The 23,562-nt window shown below is 38.6% G+C and overlaps 1 long non-coding RNA gene across 1 annotated transcript; it reads left to right on the top strand.

Annotated features, from left to right (window-relative positions):
* Nucleotides 1-2,440: 2,440 nt before the first annotated feature.
* On the top strand, nucleotides 2,441-21,782 carry LOC130857508 (uncharacterized). Its single transcript, XR_009054836.1, has 3 exons — nucleotides 2,441-2,518; nucleotides 20,912-20,945; nucleotides 21,501-21,782. It is a non-coding gene; the product is annotated as an uncharacterized LOC130857508 (long non-coding RNA).
* The last annotated feature ends 1,780 nt before the right edge of the window (nucleotides 21,783-23,562 follow it).

The raw sequence follows: 23,562 nt of genomic DNA on the forward strand, positions 1-23,562 counted from the left end.
TGACTCTGAATTCAATGCCCAACAAAACTATCTTCTAGAGATGAAGGAAAAATGCTTTTTCAGCCAAAAACTGGGAAAATTCAATAGCAGATCTAAGCTGCAGAAAAATGTTAGAGGAAGTTCTTGAGGCAGAAGTAACAGGATATCAGACAGTAATTTGGATCTCCACAAAGAAATTAAGATTTGAGGAAGGGCTTAAAATGTAGGTAGTGCCTCCTCACTCTCAAGCAGAAATGTTGCAGAAATTGGTCCGTTGAGAAACCAAGCACCACACTCGGAGGGTTGGAGAACTCAAGTTTATTAAGCCAGCGGCCCCAGACGAGCTAACACTCCAAAGTTCTGGGCCCTGAGCTCAGGGTGAGCTTTACTTTTATAGGAGTCAGTGCCCATGGTTACAGTTAGCATTGGTAGATTGGTTACTTGGTTTTCAGAGCACAGAAGTTTCCAAACAGAAACAAGAGCAGGTGCAGAACATTCCATATTTAGCAAAACATACTATGGTTACATTTGATTGCTAGGTCATCTGTTTTGTTTTGTTTTGTTTTTTCCTTTTTGGTGCAGCAAGCATATTTTACAAAAGCAGAACAAGCATGGAGTTATTTTTAGCCGAGCACAAGTTTCTAATTTTCTTCACAAGCAGCAGTGGAAACATTCCAAAATCTCCTTTTGCAATATGATTTTTTCAAAGATTCAATTTCCTTTAAGATTCACTTCAAATCAAAACCTTTTCTATGGGGTCTTACAGAGATTTGTTCAACTGGTTCATATGATTTTAAAAATGTCTGCTAAGTAGGCCATTTCTGCAACCCTTCATTTCAAAGCATTGGACAAACTCTAGACATGTCATATTGTGTCATTTACTTTCAATTTGAGGAACATCTTTTTTATTCCTTGCAGTGAAGGCCTGCTGGTGATAAATTCTCTCAGCTTTCATTTATCTTTTTGTCTTTATTTACCTTTAATTTTTGGAGCTATTTTTCTCTGGATATAGAATTTTTAGTTGACTTTTATTTTCTTTCTCTCTTTATTTCTTTCCTCCTTCCTTCCTTCCTTCCCTCCCTCCCTCCCCTCTTTCTTTCTTTCTCTTTCTTTCTTTCTTTCTTTCTTTTTCTTTCTTTCTTTCTTTCTTTCTTTCTTTCTTTTCTTTCTTTCTTTCTTTCTTTCTTTCTTTTTTTCTCCCTTCCTTCCTTCCTTCCTTCCTTCCTTCCTTCCTTCCTTCCTTTCTTTCTCTCTCTCTCTCTTTCTTTCTTTTTCTTTCTTTCTGCTCTTTAATTTTCTTCTGGCCTCCATTGTTTCTGAGGAGAATATAACCATAATTTGTTTCATTTCCTCCCAATATGTAATACATTTTTTCCCTTTGGTTGTTTTAGGCTTTCTCTTTCTCTTTGGTTTTCAGAAGTTTGGTAGTGCACAGGTGTGATTTTCTTTGCACTTTTGCTGCAAGGAGTTCACTGAAATTCATTAAATTTGGGAAATTTTCAGCTATTATTTTTTCAAATATTTTTTCTTTACCGTTTTACATTGTTTTTCTCTTCTCTTTTTGGATCCCAGTTGCATGCTTGTAAGGCTACTTGATGTTGTCTAACAACTTACTAAGGCTTTGTTCATTTTTCTTCATCCTTTTTCTCTTTGATCTTCAGATTGGGTATTTTCTGTTGATCTTTCTTCCAATTCACTGACCCTTTGCCATCTTCAATCTGGTGTTATGCCCATCCAGAGAATTTTTCATTTTAGATATTTTACTTTTCATTTCTAGAATTTAATTTTAGTTCTTTTAAAATTGCTTTTATTTTTCTCCTGAAATTCCTCTACCTATTCACTCATGATGACTATCTTTTTCTGTTAAGTCTTTTAAAATATTTATAATAACTGCTTTAAAGTCCTTTTCTGCTAATTCTAACATAGGGGTCATCCCAGGGTCTGTTTCTATTGACTACGTTTTCCCTTTATCTTGGGTCATATTTTCCTGTGTCTTTATATATTTAATATTTTTTTATTCTAGACATTGTAGATAATACATGAGTTCATCTTCCTCTGAAAAGTTCTGATTTCCATTCTAGCAAGCAGCTAAGTTACCAGCTGATGACTTTGAACTTGTGTAAGTTTCCTTTTTATATTTATAGGAGAGACCTATTTCAATTTTAGTCTTAGAATAAATCCTTAGTTCTAGGAAATAGTCTTTACTTCAAAGGTATGCCCCTCTTGACTTTTGATTAAAAGCTTGAAGTGTTTACCAAGCCCCTTGGACTTGTTAGGTTCTATGGTCTGAATATTTGTGTCCCCCTCAAATTCACATGTTGAAATCCTAATACCCAATGTTATGGTATTAGGAGGTGGGGCCTTGGGAAGGTGATTACGTCATGAGGGTAGAGCTCTCATGAATGGGATTGGTGCTTTTAAAAAAGAGATCCCACAGAGCTCCCTACCCCCTTCTGCCATGTGAGGATACAACAAGAAGCCTATGACCCTCACTCAACCATGCTGGAACCCTGATCTTGGACTACCAGACTCCAGAACTGTGAGAAATAAATTTCTGTTGTTTATAAGCCATCCAGCCTGTGATGTTTTATTATGGTAGCCCAAGTAAATTAAGAGAGTAGGATTCAAACTCCAAACTCTGTCTCTTCTATGGCAGGCAACAATTGAAATCTCCACTCAGCATTTTCTAGCTGTTGCTTTCCTAGGCTTTTGGAGACCATGTATGTCCAAATCAGAGGTCATCCAAGAATTTGAAAGATGTTTGTGCGCAGATTTTGAAACTCCTATCTCAATGGCTCTCATCTCCAACAATTTCCCCCTGAATTTCCAACTGGTCTGGCTGCCCCAAACTCTGTCCTCTGATACCTCAAGCCAGTAAGACTGCAGCTTAATTTCTAGTTACTCTCTACTGCACTCACTGGGGAGTGCCCTCAGGGGTAAATCTGTTTAAACATGCTCACCAAGAGTAATTCCGTTTTCTCCAGGGTTGAGTCCTCTCCAGTTTGTGCCTGCTTTTGGCACACTCTGTTGCCGAGAAAAACCCAGCCTCTGTTCACCGATGCCGAATAGAAATAACAGAGACAGGGCTTCCTAGGTGGCGCAGTGGTTGGGAGTCTGCCTGCCAATGCGGAGGACATGAGTTCGATCCCTGCTCCAGGAAGATCCCACATGCTGCGGAGCAACTAAGCCTGTGTGCCAAAAAATAAATAAAAAAAAAAAAAAAAAAAAGAAATAACAGAGACAGAGCTTTGGAGCAGTAGAAAGGAATAGCTTTATTACTTTGCCAGGCAAAGGGGGAGCACAGTAGGCTACCACCTCCAGAACTGTGCCCCACCTCCCTGGGGGATAGGGAGAGGTCTTATAGTCGGGGCTCGTGGTCACGGGTAGGTGATAAGGATCAAGGCAGTAACAGTCTTACATTCTTCTGATGGGTTGGTGGTGAGCTAATAGGAGTCAGCATCATCAACCATCAGGTCCAACTGGTCCGGGGTCTACGTGCTTGTGGGCAGCGTACCATCATTAATCGTTAACTTCTCCCACCTGGAGGGGGTTTCAACATCTGCAAAATAGCTCAAAGATATTGTTGTGTGTATTGTTGATGGGGAAGCAGAACCTTGCTCCAAGGCTGCTCTTGACTGTTTCTCCCAGGTCTCGAACACCCCCACCCATCAGTAATTAACAACTGCTTGAATCTGCCCATTGGAACTCAGGGAAGATCATGGGGGCTGAATGAAGGCTGTTTCCTATAATCAAAAAAATAGGGAACGTGGAAAGTCTTTGTGCCCAGGAGCCCCACAGGGCTCTGCTCAGTGTCAGCTCCAGCTATTTTATATAGTTTATACAAAGTCCGTAATTGTTATCTGCAGGAAAGCTATAGTCCAATATGAGCTACTCTGCCATCACTAGAAACAAAACCTTTGTATTACTTTTATAATGTAAAAACTAGCTTTAAAAAAGGTTTGTATTACTTTTATAACTTAAAAAACTAGCTTTAAAAAAGGCTTGAAAATGGCAGGGCAAGAATAAAGATGCAGATGCAGAGAATGGATTTGAGGACACGGGGCGGGGGCAGGGCGGGCAAAGGGGCAGCTGGGACGAAGTGAGAGAGTAGCATTGATATATATATACACCACCAAATGTAAAATAGATAGCTAGTGGGAATCTGCTGCATAACACAGGGAGATCAACTCAACGACTGGTGATGACTTAAAGGGGTGAGATAGAGAGGGTGGGAAGGAGTTGCGGGAGGGAGGGGATATATGTATAAATACAGCTGATTCACTTTGTTGTACAACAGAAACTGGCACAACAGTGTAAAGCAATTATACTCCAATAAAGAGCTAAAAAAAAAAACAAAGCTTGAATTAGTCGACCAAAATATAACACTTTGTAATATGGAGTAGCTCTCTATAGAGCTATAATATTTTTCTTCTATTTTCCAAATTTTCTGTAATATGATATTTTTAATTAAACTTTTTAAAATAGAATTTTCATGGAGTGAGAAGCATCCCAGATAGTAGGAAGTGTATAAGTAAAGTAAAATGTGTGTTTAAGTGAAGAACATGAGTCATCCTTGGGTCAGCTGTTGGGTGGGGCGGATTGGTTTTGCAAGGGTGGAGAAGTGTTGGAGAAGCTTAAAGAAACAAGAAAACTCTACCATATTCAAAGGCAATTAGCCTCAATTCATTGTTAAATGGCTGGGTTATAAACCTGTTGGATTACTTTATGTAGTAGAAGAATAACTGAACTGGATCTGCCATAGAGAACCTTGACTGCTTTGTTTAAAATGTCCAACTTAATATTACTTAAAATAATGAATAAAGTATATATACACAACTAAAATGTATACATTTGGATGCAAATCAGCAAGGGATACGGAAAAAGGAAAACAAGTAATTTGTAGAGTGATAAAATTTGGGGATGATTTTTAAGGGAGTAGATCTCAGTTTTTCCCCCGGGACACACTTAATGGGTGACTTTCACATGCCCAGGGAATTCCTAGGTGGTGGCCTCTGGAATAGCTAAGACACACTGGTGATTATTGGAAATTTCCTTTCAACCTGCAGTAAGATACTGCCCCCGCTTTTTCTCTCCCACTCAGGATAGTATATTAGAATTCAAGTAAATGAGAAGATTGTTATCAGAAAAACTCTGATTCTGCACTAACATTAAATAATTAGAAAACATTCATTTAATAGATATTTACTGAATGCCTACCATTTGCAATATACCAGTTCTATTTCAACTATTATTGAAAATTATTGATTACACAGTTTATGACTGGTTTAGGTAAGGCACCCATGTAAGCCAAAGAGAGATTGAGAGAATCCCTGTTTTAAATAATTTAGATTGTTACAAAGTTGCATGTAAAATAAAGATGTTTAGTAACCTATATCAAGCTTCAGTCAATACTCAATTCCTTAAAAGTCTTAACGTCAGACTAATTTCTCAATAATGAGGATTAACAACCTGGAAGCCAGGAAGGTAAAGCAAAGCAAAAATCCAGAACTCTTGTCTTGCCTTTGTTCAACATATTTAATCTCTGTTCAAGTCCTTTTTTCCCTACTTTTAAATAGTATTTCATTTGCATCACTTTCTCTTGGCTCTGAGTAGTAAACTTCCTGCCTAGTTTGTTTAACCTGTGTATTTTTATCACCTAACATTTTCTCCTATAATGTAACCTCCATGAGGGCAGGAACTTTGTTTTATTCACTGCTGTATTGGTACTGCCTAGTATCTGGCACATAGTAGGTGCTCAGTAAATATTTGTTATTAAATTATTTGTTCCTTGACATTTTATTTTCACTATCTCCTAATCATCCTCAAGATAAATTCCAAGGCATCCTTTTGTAAGCTGGCTACCAAAACTTATCACTTTGTCCTCTCCCACTTTAACAGTCTAAGCAGTCCTACCTTATCCTGTTCCCCCAAACACCAGTTCTCCTGATCAGAATGTCCATTCCCTCTGTCTATCTAGCCACATCCCAACCAGCTTTCCATGTTCTTCTTGCATCCCTCCTGCTCCTCGAAGACTTGTAGTTACCTTTAGCCCTCATCTCCCTTCATTTCTCTCCTCTTCTCTAAGACTCTTCTATAGGATCTGTTTCACTCAGCTACTAGGATCACTGGTCTTCCTCCTATAGATCCTTGTATTCTTATTTAACTGCCTCAAATGCCTATGTCTTTTCTCCCCACTAGAACATAAGTACCTGGAAGGCAGAGTACTTAAGTATCCAGCCATATCAGACTTCTTTGCTTTCCTCCCACCCTCTTCGGCACATTCTGTTGCATCAATCTGAGATGCTCTTTATCATTCCACTTTTATTTGGGTAACTCATCTCTCAGGTCTCAGCATGAACAAACATCCTTTCCTCTAATAAAAGCAGAACAAGAGTACCTACCCTTCTCCCTTACACAAAATGCTGGTCATGCTTCCCTGTAGCTCTCCCTGCTTGCTTCTAAGCTCCATGAGAGCAAATCTGTCTTGTTCATGGCCATATTCCCAGCACCTAGCCCAGCGCCTGGCAATTACAAGTACCTTCTGTGGACTTAAAGAATCATCCACAGATTTCTTTTTTTTCTCCCCCATGCATAATAATATATTAACTACATGCTAGGTATCTATAATGAAGGAAAATATGGTAAGAATTTATGGAGTGTGTAAATGTAAGCCCAGAGGTGAGTAAAGAGGTATGACTAATGAGACAGTGTCCTGCAGAATAACTGGACGTGGTATTCAAAGCCCTCCACCATTTGGCCCCTTGCTCTCTCCTTTCCTTCCCTAAATAATTTATTGAAATCTACAAGGCACAGGAGATACAGAAGTAAGCAAAATAAAGTCCCTATCCTCAGTGAATTAACATAGCTTAGTGGCGGAGATAGAATATTAACAAATAAGCAAAGGATGTAGTATCAAGCATGGTACTTGATGCATGTAAGTGCTACAAAGTAAAATCAAAATAGAGGAAGCGGATAATAACTGGGTATGAGGTGACTGTTCCAGAAGAGGTGGTCAAGGAACTCATCTCTGAGGAGGAGATGTTTGCTCCAAGACTGACGGAAGTGGCAGACAGAGCTGTGTGCATATATGAAAGGACGATGGTTTTAGTAGAGGGAACTGCCATTTATGAGCCAGAAAGAGATTTGGCGTGCTTGAGGAAGAAAAGGGAGTCAGTGAGCAGACCCAGCCAAGGTGATGACTGGTAAGAAGTAGGTGAGGGACTTCCCTGGTGGCGCAGTGGTTAAGAATCCACCTGCCAATGCAGGAGACACAGGTTCGACCCTTGGTCCGGGAAGATCCCACATTCTGCGGAGCAATGAAGCCCTCGTGCCACAGCTACTGAAGCCTGCACACCTAGAGCCCATGCTCCGCAAGAAGAGAAGCCACTGCAGTGAGAAGCCTGAGCACCGTGACAAAGAGTAGCCCCCGCTAGCGGCAACTAGAGGAAGCCTGCACACAGCAACAAAAACCCAACACAGCCAAAAATAAAGAAGTTAATTAATTAATTAATTATGTAAAAAAGAAATGAGGTAAGAGGGTTAAAGGGGCAGGAAACACAGGGCCCCACGAAGGCCCAGAACTTTATTCTGAGTATGAAGGGAAGTTTTCGAGCACAGGATGGACATAGTTCTACTTTTCTTTCAGCATTGATTGAGCACTGCCGTATGCCAGGCACTGTGCCAGGTTTACTTCTTTGATCCCACTTTGATGTGCCTCCTTTACACTCCATCCGTGAAAACAAAGTTGCATTCTCAGAACGGGCCTCAGACTTTCCAGGCCTTTGCCCACCACATACCTTATTTCCTAGGCAGCTGTCAAGACTTGGATAAAATAGCACCCCTCTCGAGAAGCCTGGTTTTCTTTGGGTTCTCACAGCACTACTTTCTGCCTCTGCCACTGTAGTTATAATTGGCCCTGAGTACATCAGTTCCTCCCACTAGACTATAAGTCAGCAGCGTGTCTTATTTTTGTCTAAAGCCCTGAAATGAGTCATTCCTTCCCTTTACACTTGTGCAAATTGAATCCATTTTAGAGGTTATTTTAAGCATGAAAGAACAATGTGTATGATATGCTAGGAGATAAAACTAGTTCAGTGACATAGGAAAAAAAAGATATTGAATCTAACAAAAAAACTAGTAATATCTGTTTGATGAATCATTGATGAAATTTAATAAAAAGAAAGATTTAGTGAATTGCAGAGTTGGGATTGATCTTATAACCTTTCAGCCTGCCTCTCCTAATCAGGCCAGAGAATGCTTGGGCAAATGGGCTACGATGTCACAGAGGCATTACCGACAAATGAAGAGCAAGAGGGGAGGAGAATGGGTGCTGGTAAGTTACGTCACAGGTGGGAAAGGCCCTCTCCGTTCTCCCACCTTCAGAGCCTCTGAGCACCTGCCAGCGGTTGTAACTGTGCTGCTCACCCCATCGTCCCTTTCCACCTGGACCTGGGGACTGGAGCAGCGTTTGGAAGCCCCTCTACTTACTTGCATACATACCTCTTTCCCTGAGATAGAAGAGAGAGAGGAGGCTAAGAGGTAAACTGTAACCATGCTGAAGGCAAGTTCAATAACTGCTCAGATGGAAGAAATGCACTTCTAAGTGTTTTTCCTGCAGCCCTGGCTAGAATATGTGCGTAAGGAACACAGGCGAATCCAGACCTCGCTGTGTCGTCAGACGAACCCAAACTGAGTGAGCAAATGAACGATTCAATAACCAACTAAACAGCACAATATTAGATGTAAAGAGACAATAATATGAATTTGAAAAAGCAAAGAGCAATATTCAAGGGCTTTAATTTTTTTAATAATCTAGTTGGAAAAAATAGAATACATTGAGTCGCTTAATAAAGAGACATAGTAAACAAGATTTCAAATGGCAAAGCCATATAAATAGGCATACATAGGTACTATTTCTTACATATAATTAGTACTCAAAGTTTTAAAAGTTTATTTAAATTTTCCATTATAATTTTACTTTGAATGTTGCCAGATTTTGAAAAAAGGGCTGCACTTGCCCTTTACCAATATGCCACCCTTTCCTTTTTTTCTTTTGCTAAGTTCATCAGTAAACCACTGAGTTAAGAATGGATGGCTATAGGCACAGCTTAGTCATGTGAGACTGTGTGAGTTCTAAACTGTTTTTGAGGAGCCCTCATGTAGACACTACATCTCAGTGGTGACATTTTACCAATTATGGCATGTTTATGTTCTGGATTTTGGAGAGTAATAACGTTGGAAGGGATAGTGAGTATTAAATAGAATTCGTACAAGTTATAGTCTGTATTCATTTATTCATCTTTGTAAATGTTAATAGGAGCAAGAGTATTTTCTCAGATCTTGGTACAAAAATCTCTTTAGATGCCACCAGCTTTTCACATTTGTGAAAAGTAATCCTAAAAATAGAAGCGCTCTTTTTGTAGCCTACATATTTATTATTCCCTTATTCTTTAAAAAGTTCCACACTGGCTCTAAACTAAAAAATTTGCGACCTCAAGTTGAAGTGGAACAAGTAAGTTTCACTGTCTTGTAATTATTAGAAGATTTAAAAATACGTATTCCTAGGCACAAAATCTACTTGTTATAATTATGTGTAATAATAGATTCTTATGGCATTAAGAATTTTATGAGACTTATTAAAAACAGCTCGTGACTTCTTTGCCAGTTCAAGTCTATGCTGCCAGTGAAACCAAAAGACCATGGGAAAGAACACTGAATGCTTTGCTGACTGCTTTACTAAGTATTGTCTGGTATGTTTAGTCTCAAAGAAAAGAAGTTAACATTTCTTAATCACCCACTGTGTGCCAAGCATTGATAAGCACCTTATGCATACATATATGATTTAATCCTATGATTTAATCTATATGATTTAATCCTCTCAACAACCATAAGAGGGGACTTCCCTGGTAGTGCAGTGGTTAAGAATCCGCCTGCCAATGCAGGGGACACGGGTTCGATCCCTGCTCCAGGAAGATCCCACATGCCACGGAGCAACTAAGCCCATGCACCACAACTACTGAGCCTCCGCTCTAGAGCCCATGAGCCACAACTACTGAGCCCACGCGCCACAATGAGAGCCCGTGCTCCGCAACAAGAGAAGCCAACACAATGAGAAGCCTGCACACCATAATGAAGAGTAGCCCCCACTCACCACAACTAGAGAAAGCCCACACGCAGCAACAAAGACGGAATGAGCGCAACAAATTAAAAAACAAAACCAAAACAACCATAAGAGGCTATATGATTCCCACTTTACAGAAGAAAACACTGAAGTCATGAGCTCAGGGCATAAGCAACAAAGCCAGGATCCAAACAATACCTGACTCAATGTCCATTCCTCTTCATGTGACCTCAGGAAGTCAGCGTGAAAGGCCTCATGTACTCATCCCTCAAAACCTATTTCGTTCCCACCTGTCTTCAACATTCAGTCTAAAGTGTTTTTACTGGAAAAATCTGAGGGTATTACAATAGAGTTCAGATTTTTTTTTTTCTTTACGGAGGAAAGAACTTCAATTAGTCAGTGGGTAACTTACATGAAGAAAATATTACCTGACATGACTAATGAGTGCCACCCATAAACTTCATCTCTAATCCAAGCCCTTGGAAATGGACATTTGCGTGTTTTCTCTTCATAAATCTTTTTTGAATTGGCATTGTGAAAATGTACCTCTACTCAATAGTTAAAAATATTCAGTTACTAAAATAAGTCTGGAACAGCAGCAAATTGTGCACAGGCTGATGTTTTTACATGGGCATGTAAATTTCCCCTGATTTCTCCTGTTAAGTTTTTTCAGCATTATCTCAGACCTTCTTCACTTTTGCCATATTGGTACCTCACTTCTGTTCCTTAAATGTTTTTCTCTTCTCTTTCTGTCACTGGTTGCATTTCTCTAATGTCTGCTTTAGTATTCTGCTCTGCTTAGATTTATTCAGGTTCCCGTCACAGGCTTGTTAACAGCTTCCCTTAGACTTGTCTACCAAATATCTTTTGTGTACTTGAGTCTGTAGTCATCATGGTCATAATTGTTCCAAAAATAGCGTTGGTGAGTGGGCCAGCCCAGAGGCACAGCAACTTTTAAAGTTAATAACACCTTCAGCAAACAAATTATTTTATGATTCACTCCTTTCATGACCCCTCATAAAAGAAAGAAAATTGTTATATGGTGAGAATATAGAAGTAATTATGTGTTTTAAGTGTTCCATAGTTGTTGTGAGGGGTTGGTCTGCTCAAATAATTGCTTTGATGTTAGGAAAAGGATTATATCTGTTAAAGTATAAGTTTTCGTTGAAAGAAATATATGTTCATTAGAAAACTTCAAAGAGTTAAAGCCCTTCTAATGGTTAAATTGTGCACTTAATTCTAACTGCAGGCCTTATGACACTAGTCTTTAACACGATCACGAGGTTTTTCTATACAGAGTAATACTTGATTTAGTAAAAGATCTGAATTGCAGATTTTGTAAAAAAAAGAATGTTAATTTAAGCCTGACTATTAGTTTTACAGGAATCCAAAGGATCTGTACTAAGTAAGGATTCACTACTCTGGCTTAAAAATTAGTTGCAGTTAACAAGTAATCTGGGCTTGAAAATTATTCATCTAAGTAATTTGCTCTATCAAGAAAAAAGTTTTTAATAAGCAAAGATAAACTTTATACCTAAACCAAAAATGAGCCTCTTATTTTGTATTTAAAAAAGCATTTTCACGTAAAACATCATAAAGTGGCCAAGGTAGCTGGCAATGACTTTTAGTGTATCAATTGAAATAGCATTTAAAAAAGTGGGGATGGAAAATGTCTTCTGAAGTACTGCTGTTAATATCTATCACTTGTACCACTAGGTGGCACCAACAAGCTTTTTCCAAATATGTATACTAACTGATGTATGTTTTAGACACTCCTTGAATTCCATCCACCTATAAACAATACCCAATACCACCATTACCAACATGTCTACAAATGCAACCCATCTGTTTAAGGAAGATTGTATAAAGTTATGGCTCTAGACAACAATACATGTTATTACGTTAGCAAATTTACTATCTGCTTGAGCTTTTTGCACCATGATTTAGTGGGGGAAAAAAAAATGGACTTAGGGTCAATAGCCCTAGTTCTGTTCTCAGTTCTACCACCATCTTAGTGTCTTGAGTAAGTCACTAAACCTCTCTGGTTACCAGTCTTCTGGTCAGTAAAATGAAAGATTGGGACTAGAAGAATTGTTTTCAAAATGCGATAAGGAACACTTTTCTCCTACAAAATCCCTCAGAATTCTGATATGGAAACCAAATGAAAGCAAGGGCAAGTGGGGAGGGGAACGGGGGTAGAATGTTAGAAAGAGCTTCCCATCACTCTCCACAGTGTCCAAACTGTGATCCCTATGGTCCAGAAAAAAATAATTTGGAGACCAATGAAATAGGAAATTACTAACGTCCTTTCTGTTCTAGAAGTCTGATTCCAAGTAGGTAGCTATGTGCAAATTTTTTAAATTTTATCTTTATTTGCCCACTTCCAGGATATAGTGCAAGTATCATTTCCTCCATTTTACATTTGAGTAAACTGAAGCAGAGTAATTTAATGCCTTTCTAAACATCACTTAGACATAGGATCAGAATCCAGGACTTCTGGTCTCTTTTTTTTTTTCTTTTTTCCATTTAACTTTTTACTTTCAGAAAATTACAGATTCACGTGCAATTGTAAAAAAAAAAAAAATGTAGACATTCCGTGTACCATTTACCAAGTTTCCCCCAATGGTAATATTTTGCAAAATTATAGTATCATTTCACAACCAGGATATTAATATTAATACAGTCAAGATTCAGATCAATTACAACAACACAAGAATCCCTATGTTGTGCTTTTATGGCTACACACACTTCCCTCCTCCTGCCAGCCCCTCCTTAGCCCCTGGGAACTACTAATTTGTTCTCCATTTCAATAATTTTATCATTTCAAAAATGATATATAAATGGAATCATACACTACATAACATTCTATGATTTATGTTTTCTCTCATCATACTTCTCTGGAAATTTATCTAGATTGTTCACGTATCAAGAGTTCATTCGTGGACTTCCTAGGTGGCACACTGGTTAAGAATCTGCCTGCCAATGCAGGGGACACAGGTTCGATCCCTGCTCCGGGAAGATTCCACATGCCATGGAGCAACTAAGCCCATGCGCCACAACTACTGAGCCTACACTCTAGAGCCCACAAGCCACAACTACTGAGCCCTTGTGCCACAACTACTGAAGCCCACATGCCTAGTGCCCATGCTCCGCAACAACAGAAACCACCGCAATGAAGAGCCCTCACACCACAATGAAGAGTAGCCTCCACTTGCCACATCTAGAGACAGCCCGTGTGCAGCAACAAAGACCCAATGCAGCCAATAAATTAATTAATTAAAAATTTTAAAAAGAGAGTTCATTCTTTCTTATTGCTGAAGAGTATTCCATGATACGGATGTACCACAGATTTATAACCACTCACCCACTGAAGGACATCTGGGCTTTTTTTAGTTTTTGGCTCTTATAAAGTTGCTATAAGCATTTGTGTGCAAGTTTTTGTGTGAACATAACTTTTTATTTCTCTGGAATAAATGCCCAGGAGCACAGTTATTGGGTCATTATGTAGTTGCATGTTTATTTTTTAAAGAAACTGCTAAACTATTTTCCAGAGTGTGTGCCATTTTACATTCCCATCAGCAATGTAGGAATGATCCAGTTTTCCCCTGTCTTTACCAGGATTTTCACTAGTTCTTTTTATTTTAGCACTTCTGATAGGTGTGTAGTGATTTATCTTAATTCGCATTTCCCTGCTGGTGCTAATGTTGTTAAACATCTTTTCATGTTCTTATTTGCTAACTATATATTCTTTTCAGTGAAATTTCTCTTTGTGTCTTTTGCTGATTTTCTAACTGGATTTTTTTTTTTTAACTGTTAAGTTTTGGGAATTCTTTATGTATTCTAAACAGTAGTCTTTGTCATTTCATCCTCTTAAGAATCTTTTGCACAGCAAATTTTTGTTTTGATAAAGTTCAATTTATCAGTTTTTTCCTTTGATAGATCATGGTTTTGGTGTCAAGTCTGAGAATGCTTTATCTATTTCTAGATCTTAAAGATTTCCTCATGTTTTTTGTCTAAAAGTTTTATAGTTCTATATTTTGTGTCCATAATTTTACTTTTTGGATAAGATCTGAGGTTTAGGTTGAGATTCTTTTTTTAAAATGAATGTGCAGTTGCTCCAGCACCATTTTATAAAAAGGATGCCTTTCTTCCATTGAATTGCACTTGTACCTTTGTCAAAATCTGTTGTACATGTGCGTGTGGGTCTTTTTCTGGGCTCTCTAATCTATCCCATTGATCTGTGTATCTATCTTTCCACCTATAACACAGTTTTGATTAAAGAAGCTACATAATAAATCTTGAAATTGAAAAGATTGATTCCTATCACTTCATTCTTCTTTTTCAAAGTTGTCTTAACTATTTTACTCCCTTTGTCCTTTTATATATTGGATTGACCAAAAAGTTCATACGGAAAAACCCAAATGAATTTTTGGCCAACCCAATGCATTTTAGAATAATCTTGTTTGTATCTAAAACAATCTTACCGGAATTTGGATAGCAATTGCATTAACCTTGTATATAAAATCAGGGGAAATTGTCATCTTTACTGTGTTGATTTTTCCGATCCACAAAAACAGTATGTCTCTCCATTTATTTAGATGTTTTTTCAGTTTTTTCACCAGTGTTTTGTAGTTTTCAGCATAGAAAACCTAGACATGTTTTGTAATATTTACACCTAGGTATTTCAGTTTTTTTAGTTACTGTAGATAATATATTTCAATGTTGGTGTCCACTTGTTAACTGCTAGTATAAAGAAACAAAATTGATTTTAATATGCTTACTTTGTATCCTGTGACCTTGAACTCACTTATTTTTTAAGCCTTTTTAAAAAATTTTATTATTATTATTATTTTATTTATTTATTTATTTATTTGGCTGCGTTGGGTCTTCATTGCTGCACAAGGGCTTTTCTCTAGTTGTGGCGAGCAGGGGCTACTCTGTTTTGGTGCATGGGCTTCTCAGTGCAGTGGCTTCTCTTGTTGCAAAGCATGGGCTCTAGATGCATTGGCTTCAGTAGTTGCAGCACACAGGCTCTAGAGCATATGGAATTCAGTAGTTGTGGCGAGAGGTCTCAGTAGTTGTGTCTTGTGGGCTCTAGAGTGCAACCTCAGTAGTTGTGGTACGTAGGCTTAGTTGCTCCTCAGCATGTGGGATCTTCCCAGACCACAGATCAAACCCGTGTCCCTTGCATTAGCAGACAGATTCTTAACAACTGTGCCACCATTTTTACAAAGTTTTTTGTAGATTTCTTAGGATTTTCTATGTAGGCAATTATGTCATTTGCAAATAGAAACAGTTTTACTTCTGCCTTTCTGATCAGTATGCCTTTTATTTCCTTTTCTTGCTTTATTGCACTGGCCAGAAATTCTAAAACTATGTTGAAGAAGAGTGGTGACTGCCGACATCCTTTCCTTGTCCTGATCTTAGGAGGATAGCATTATCATTCATCTTCAGTTTCTGTTTTCTCTTTCTTGTCTTCCTATAGGTTACTTAAACATTTTTTTAAGAATTCCATTTTTATTTATCTATGGTGTTTTTAAAAATTGAAGTATAGTTAATTTACAATGTTGTGTTAGTTTCAAGTGTACAGCAAAGTCATTCATGTATATATGGTCTGTACCTATTAGTGTTTCTGGTTTTTGTGGCTTCTCCAGCACCCAGTGCAGGATACATGAGACAAAAAGAAAATTCAGGGTATTTACCACCATGTCATTCCTTGGGTCCCAGGATTCCTAGCTGGTCTGCCTTCTTCTCTCACCTTTCAGAGTCTATTTATGTTTGTTTTACAGAGAACGTGCAGAGTGTTTAAGTTATACTTAATGAGAAAAATAGGGAAAAGTATATCTCCTCCCTCTTCCCAGAAGTAGAAGTCTCATTTCTGGTCTTTTTATCTCATGCTTTGAGGCAATAATCTCCACCCTGCAATGGAAAGTAATAATAAAAGTATCTTAAGTGTGCAATTAGTGTCAAATGCAGAAGAGATTGTTATACCTTAAGGACACTTCATGAATCAAGAAGGACTTGAGTTCCCATCCTAATAAGTAAATGCTAGTCCTATAATTTTCCAAACATTATTTAATAAAGAGCTCAAAAATAATTATTGTGCCTTCAGTTTTTACCATGTGCCAGGCACTATGTCGGTTGTCTTATATGCAATTAATGCTCTCAATAATCAAATGCACTAAGCATTATAACAGCTATCTATTTTACAGTTAAGGAAAGTGAGACTCAGAGACTTGAAGTAAATAAGCCAGGTCTTGCATTTGAACTGGGCCTGTCTGAAACCAAATACTGAACTCTAACCACTCTGTCATACTGACTCATTCCTTTAAAGCCAAAACAATGTATGTAGAAGGGACCTTCAGGCACCATCTGTCTAGTTCAGACCAAAACTAAACTGTTGCAGACTGATAGATATTGGAAGTCATATTGGAAGCAACAACTTCAGAGCGAGGTATGGAGATATCAAATAAGAAATGAACAAAAATATTTAGCATAGACGTGAAGATTTTTACTCCTTACAATGGCACTTGCCTTTGTGTTCCTCAGTTACTCTGTGGGAAGATGATGTGGGGAAACAGACACTGGTCTTTGAGTGTGATGTGAGATGTGCCAACATCATGAGTCACAAAACAATGAAATATTTTATGCGGCTTTAAAGCTCTTGAGCCTCAGGGGAAAATACATTCCTGGCCAATGAAGTTTTATGAAGTTGTGTATCAATTCTATCTTTTCAAGTTACAGAAGAGCACTTTTTCTATAACCATTAGTGTTGTCCTTTACATGAATCAAATACATCTCAATGATATCATCTCTGAATTCACTCTTTTTCTCTTTGAACATATGGATCCCTAGGAGTGTCTTTTTAAACAAATGCCTCTCACAACAATTTGAAGACTCGATCTGAGTTGATCTTTTCTTGTTCACATTCCATCTGCTTATCTCCCAGTCTTCTGAATTGATTTTAGCAAATACGCTTGCTCTTTCTTCCCCACCTTTTAAATTACGTCACTTATAAGAACATTCTGGTTGGAAGAACATCTGCTTAGAGTTGAAGCCTCTGAATGGCAGCACCGCTGTGTCAGAGCTAAATGGAGACTTAAGGAAGGGAAATGGAGCATGAGCTGTCTTTTCAGATAGATGGCACCCCTTTCACTGGGCTCTGTCATGCCTTTTGTTGACTCCTCTTTATTGTAATAAACAAAAAAATATGCCTTTGTTTACCAAAAAACAAAACAGAATTTTTGCTTCGTTGTATTTTTTTTTTACACTTTTGTCACATAGAACTTTACAACTAGACACTGTAATTTTTATTTATTTACTTATTTATTTATTGGCTGTGTTGGGTCTTTGTTGCTGCTCGAGGGCTTTCTCTAGTTGCAGCATAGTTGCAGCAAGCAGGGGCTATTCTCCATTGTGGTGTGCAGGCTTCTCACTGGGTGGCTTCTGTTATTGCAGAGCACAGGCTATAGGCACACGGGCTTCAGTAGTTGTGGCTCATGGGCTCTAGAGCACAGGCTCAGTAGTTGTGATGCATGGGCTTAGTTGCTCCACAGCAGACGGGATCTTCCCAGGTCAGGGCTTGAACCAATGTCTCCTGCATTGGCAGGCAAACTCCCAACTACTGCGCCACCAGGGAAGCCCTAGACATTGTAATTTTTAAGATACATTAAATAATATTTGTAATGTTTCTATGTGATACTTATTCTGAAATTACAACACTGTTTATGCATGTGAATTATATGAAACAATGCATCTACAGAATTTATGTTTTTAAAAATTCTAATTCACGTTTTTTTGTTTTTTTTTTTAAGAATTTTTATTGAGATACAGTTAACAGACAATAAACAGCATATATTTAGAGTGTACAATTTGGTATCCCAATCTCCCAATTCATTCCCACCCAACCCTCCCCACTTTCTCTACTTGGTGTCCATATGTTTGTTCTCTACATCTGTGTCTACTTCTGCCTTGCATTTCCTCTTTCATAGTTGTTAGCATTTGCCTTATGTATTGAGGTGCTCCTATATTGGGTGCATATATATTTATACCTGTTATCTCCTCTTCTTGGATTGATCCCTTGATCCTTTCTTGTCTGTTGTAACATTTTTTATTTTAAAGTCTATTTTATCTGATATGACTATTGCTACTCCAGCTTTCTTTTGATTTTCATTTGCATGGAATATCTTTTTCCATCCCTTCACTTTCCATCTGTATGTGTCCCTAGGTCTGAAGTGGGTCTCTTGGAGACAGCATATATATGGGTCTTTTTGTATCCATTCAGCCAGTCTGTGTCTTTTGGTTGGAGCATTTAGTCCATTTACATTCAAGGTAATTGTCAATATTTATGTTCCTAGTACCATTTTCTTAATTGTTTTGGGTTTGTTTTTGTAGGTCCTTTTCTTCTCTTGTGTTTCCCACTTAGAGAAGTTCCTTTAGATTTGCTGTAGGGCTGGTATGGTGATGCTGAATTCTCTTAGCTGTTGCTTGTCTGTAAAGCTTTTGATTTCTCCATCCAATCTGAATGAGATCCTTGCTGGGTAGAGTATTCTTGGTTGTAGTTTCTTCCCTTTCATCACTTTAAATATATCATGCCACTCCCTTCTGGCTTACAGAGTTTCTGCTGAGAAATCAGCTGTTACCCTTATGGGAGTTCCCTTGTATGTTATTTGTCATTTTTCCCTTGTTGCTTTTAATAACTTTTCTCTGTCTTTAATTTTTGTCAGTTTGACTACTATATGTCTTGGCATGTTTCTCCTTGGGTTTATCCTGCCTGGGACTCTGTGCTTCCTGGACTTGGGTAGTTATTTCCTTTCCCATGTTAGGGACGTTTTCAACTATAATCTCTTTCAATATTTTCTCGGGTCCTTTCTTTCTCTCTTCTCCTTTTGGGACCCCTATAATGTGAATGTTGTGTTTAACATTGTCCCAGAGGTCTCTTAGGCTGTCTTCAGTTCTTTTCATTCTTTTTTCTTTATTCTTTTCCACATCAGTGATGATCACCATTCTGTCTTCCAGGTCACTTATTCGCCCTTCTGCCTCAGTGAATCTGCTATTGGTTCCTTCTAGTGTATTTTTCATTTCAGTTATTGTGTTGCATATCTCTGTTTGTTTGCTCTTTACTTCTTCTAGGTCTTTGGTAAACTTTTCAATCTTTGCATCCAGTCATTTTTCAAAGTCCTGGATCATTATTATTATTCTGAATTCTTTTTCTGGAAGGGTGCCTATCTCCTCTTCATTTAGTTGTTTTTCTGGGTTTTTATCCTGTCCCTTCATCTGGTACAAAGTCCTCTGCTTTTTCATTTTCTCTATCTTTCTGTGGCTGTGATTTTCAGTTCCACAAGATGAAATACTGCTGATACTGCTTGATAACTGCTGTCTGCCCTCTTGTGGAGGAAGCTATCTAGGAGGCTGGTAGGTGCTTCCTGATGGGAGGGACTGATGGTGGATAGGGCTGGGTGGGCGGAGCTCAGTAAGACTTTAATCTGATTTGGTGGGCGGAGCTCTGTAAAACTTTAATCTGCTTGTCTGCTAATGGGTGGGGCTGTGTTCCCACCTTGTTGGTTGTTTGGCCTAAGGCTACCTAACACTGGAGCCCACAGGGTCTTTGGTGGGGTTAATGGCAGAGTCTGGGAGGGCTCATGCCAATGAGCATTTCCCAGAACCCCTACTGCCAGTGCCCCTGTCTCCTCGGTGAGCCACAGCCGCCCCCCACCTCTGCAGGCAGCCCTCCAACACCAGCAGGTAGGTCTGGTTCAGTCTCCTGTGGGGTCACTGCTCCTTCCCTCTGGGTCCTGGTGAGCACACTTTTTTGTGTGCCCTCCAAGAATGGAGTCTCTGTTTCCCCCAGTCCTGTGGAGGTCCTGCCATCAAATCCCGCTGGCATTCAAAGTCTGATTCTCTGGGGATTCCTCCTCCCGTTGCTGGACCCCCAGGTTGGGAAGCCTGACGTGGAGCTCAGAACCCTCACTTTAGTGGGTGGACTTCTGCAGTATAACTGTTCTCCAGTTTGTGAGTCACCCAACCAGCATTTATGGGATTTGATTTTAACGCAATTGCGCCCCTCCTACCGTCTCATTGCAGCTTCTCCTTTGTCTCTGGTTGTGGGGTGTCCCTCTTGGTGAGTTCCAGTGTCTTCTGTCTATGATTGTTCAGCAGTTAGTTGTAATTCTGGTGCTCTTGCAAGAGGGAGTGAGCACATGTCCTACTCCACCCTAATTCACGTTTTAAAAAATTCACTAGGCAATAACTATTACAGTATATTCAAGGATAAGTTTGTAAAATACACAAAAATTTAACCCTCTTTTTGAATTGGTTAATTTTAGGAAACTGTAAGAAGATATGTTTGTAACATTCAGGTCAATGTAGTTAATAGTAATAGCTATGATTTGTTAAGTACTTTGTGACTTTTCTGCTGAGGATTTTACATAAATAATCTCATCTGCTTTTTACAACAACCATATGAATTAGGTACATCTCTTGCTCACTTTTCAGATGAAAAAGATGATACTTAGAAAAGGTAAATAAATTCCCCCCAAAGACAAATCCAGATCTGTTTGACCCCAAAGACTGATCTTCTCTAGTAAATACATAAAAATACTTAGGTACTCCAAATTCTTATTTGCCCTCACATAAATGACTTCTAATATCATAGTTTCCTTTCTGATTGAAGAAGACTGATAGAAATAACATCACTCATCTAATAGAAACTTGGTTTCTACTAAAGCAGATTTCTAAGCTCATTACAGTTTTAGGCTATTAATCTACTCAAAACCCCAATGAGATAAGTATTATTATTTTTCCCTTTTGCAGGAAAAGAAACTGAAACAGAAGACAAGATCACACAGTAAGTGGTATATGCAGAATTCAATTAGATGAAGTCTGACTTTGAAATTCATATCTTAACCAATATGCTATAGCGCTCCTGGCTGATTCAGATACTGAAGGACCATTTTCATTTTTGTTGAGTCCTTCAAAGCATTAATATGGCATGAACATATCTTTTATTTTAGAAACACTCTCTCAATTTTCCCTTCCTTTTTACTACTAGGTAGAACCATACGAAATTGGTAATATTCAACCATTTACAAGCTGGCTAAATATACCATGCTTTCTCAATATAACTCATTTTTCCCCTCCCTTGACTTTTTGAATAGCCTATACCATGTCTTATTGTTCAAACCTTTAATGACTCTACAGACCATGCAACTAGAATAATACCATATAAGAATAAGAAATTTGGGCCTTGCTTCCCTGTGATACAAGCCTATTTCTTTCTGAACACTACTTTGCACATTTATTGTGATATTTACATGATAGTGACATAAGGCAACAGAAATACCAGTTGTGATGTTATTCGTTTAGAAGCTAATGAGTATGTTTTTCCTTGTTACTTATACAGTTTTGAAAGAAACCAGCCCAAGGCAAAAATAAAGTTGGAAAAAAATTTCAAAGGAAGAGTCTCCTTTCAACATTTTTCAATCATCGTGTACTAAGTACCCACAAGGCACTGGCACTCTGTGAGGCATTAGGGTGTAGAAAGATAAAAATCTGGACAAAAATCATCATCTTGGCACTAGAAGAATTTAAAGGACAGCTTACACACTTAACTATCAAATTTTCTTCAGAATTTTCTGGTTTCTGACATCTGTCCTTAAGGGAGAGTTATGTACACAGAGAAATATGCCAGGGGCTATTGCTCTCTTCACTTGTTGATTAACCTTGCAAATTACCAAATATGATTCTTTGAAATGGTGGTGGATCGTTAAAATGATTTGGTTGTAAATCTAGATTTCTTCTCTTGAATATGGAGATGGCTGTCAAAAAGGCACTTCGAGTTCTGTGGTCACCCAGGTTTCTTGGCCTCACAAACATGGGTTCAAGGAACACATGTAGACACAAAGGGTCCCAAGATCAGGGGTCCTACACAATACCAGTGGACTTTACAGCGGGGGCTGAGGAAGGCAAGAGGGACCAAGTCTTCCCTTTGGCCTGATTCCCTTTTCAAAGCTAGAGTGATGGATAGTGTATAAAGTGCATCTCATGCTATGTATTAAGGGTGGCTGTTTCTTCAGTTGTGCATCACTTATTTATTTGGCAAATATTTTCTAAGAGCCCTTCTGTGTGCCAGGGCCAATGTTATGTGCTGAGGACATAAAAATGCATAGAATGTGGTTGTTGACCTTGAGGGGCTCACAATCCCAAGGTGCAAATAGTCATAAAATATGATGAAGGCTAAAGTAGGGGTCTGTGCGTCAGCTGCTACCAGGGAATAAGCATCTTAGCTCCTTTAAGAGTGGGCACAGAGGGCATTCAATTCTGAGGAGACGACATCTGAACTGACTTATGAAGAATAAGTAGGTGTTTCAAAGCAGAAAATGGAGCAGAGGAAGTTACTACAGAAGGAGAAAATAAAATGTTTACATGCTAGTTTGTTTGCATGTACCTGAACCTGCTTTAAAAGCAATCAGGGACAAGATTCCAAAGTATGTGTAGGTTTTGCTAAGATTTACCCTGAAGCAAACTAGAGAAAAATGAAGGATTTTAATCTAATAGTATAATCATCAGATTTATATTTTGGAATATCATTCTGTTTAACCTTAATGGTTAAGGAAGTCATCCAGGCTAGAACAGATAAGAGGTTTCCAAAATGGGAGATGGGGCAAGAATTTAAGAGATTTGGAAAGTAGAAACTCTGGCTGTTCTAGAAAACAAATGGGCACAATTCTATCATTGGAAAGAAGTCAGTACGATCCACTGCTATAATGTCCTAACCCGTCTTCAGACTTCTACTCTTCTTCTTCTTATATAGTATATTCACCACGTATCCACGTATCATTTAAATTGGAAATTTCATGTCATTTCCCTGCTAAAAACTCTGCAATATTTCCCATCACCCTTAGAATAAAATCCAAATTTAACTCAGCCTACGAGGTCCTATGTGATCAGGGCTGCTTAGCTAAGCGCCCTGATCTTTTTACTCTCCCCTCTTACTCCATGCTGTCTGTGAAGCATGTACCCTGCAACAACATCCATTATTTTCCCACCTCAGGACCTGTGTCCTTTTTGTTTTTTCTGCCTGGACTGTCCTTCCTCCAGATCTTCCCATAGTTTTCTCCCCTCATTCAGGTCTTTGTCAAATGTCACGGACCCAGTTCAGCGTTGTCTAAACACCTGACCTAAAACATCCAGTGCCCCTGCTGCCACAATCTTTCCCTGCAGCCTGTGTCATTGCTCTTCATTGCCCTTACCATGACCTAAAATTATAGATTTAATTGTTCACTCCAATAAAATGTAAAATACAAAAAGGACTTAATAAGATGCTAAGACTCTTGCCTCAGCAGAACAAACCAGAGATTGGGCCACAAGAACCAAAGATAAGTATCTTCAGGCATTCTTTGCCAAAGTGTAAGCACAGCAGAAGCACCAATCAGCATCACCTGCAAGTCTGTTAGACATGCAGG

Source organism: Hippopotamus amphibius, chromosome 7 (genome assembly GCF_030028045.1).
Source record: "Hippopotamus amphibius kiboko isolate mHipAmp2 chromosome 7, mHipAmp2.hap2, whole genome shotgun sequence".
Classification (NCBI taxonomy): Eukaryota; Metazoa; Chordata; class Mammalia; order Artiodactyla; family Hippopotamidae; genus Hippopotamus; species Hippopotamus amphibius.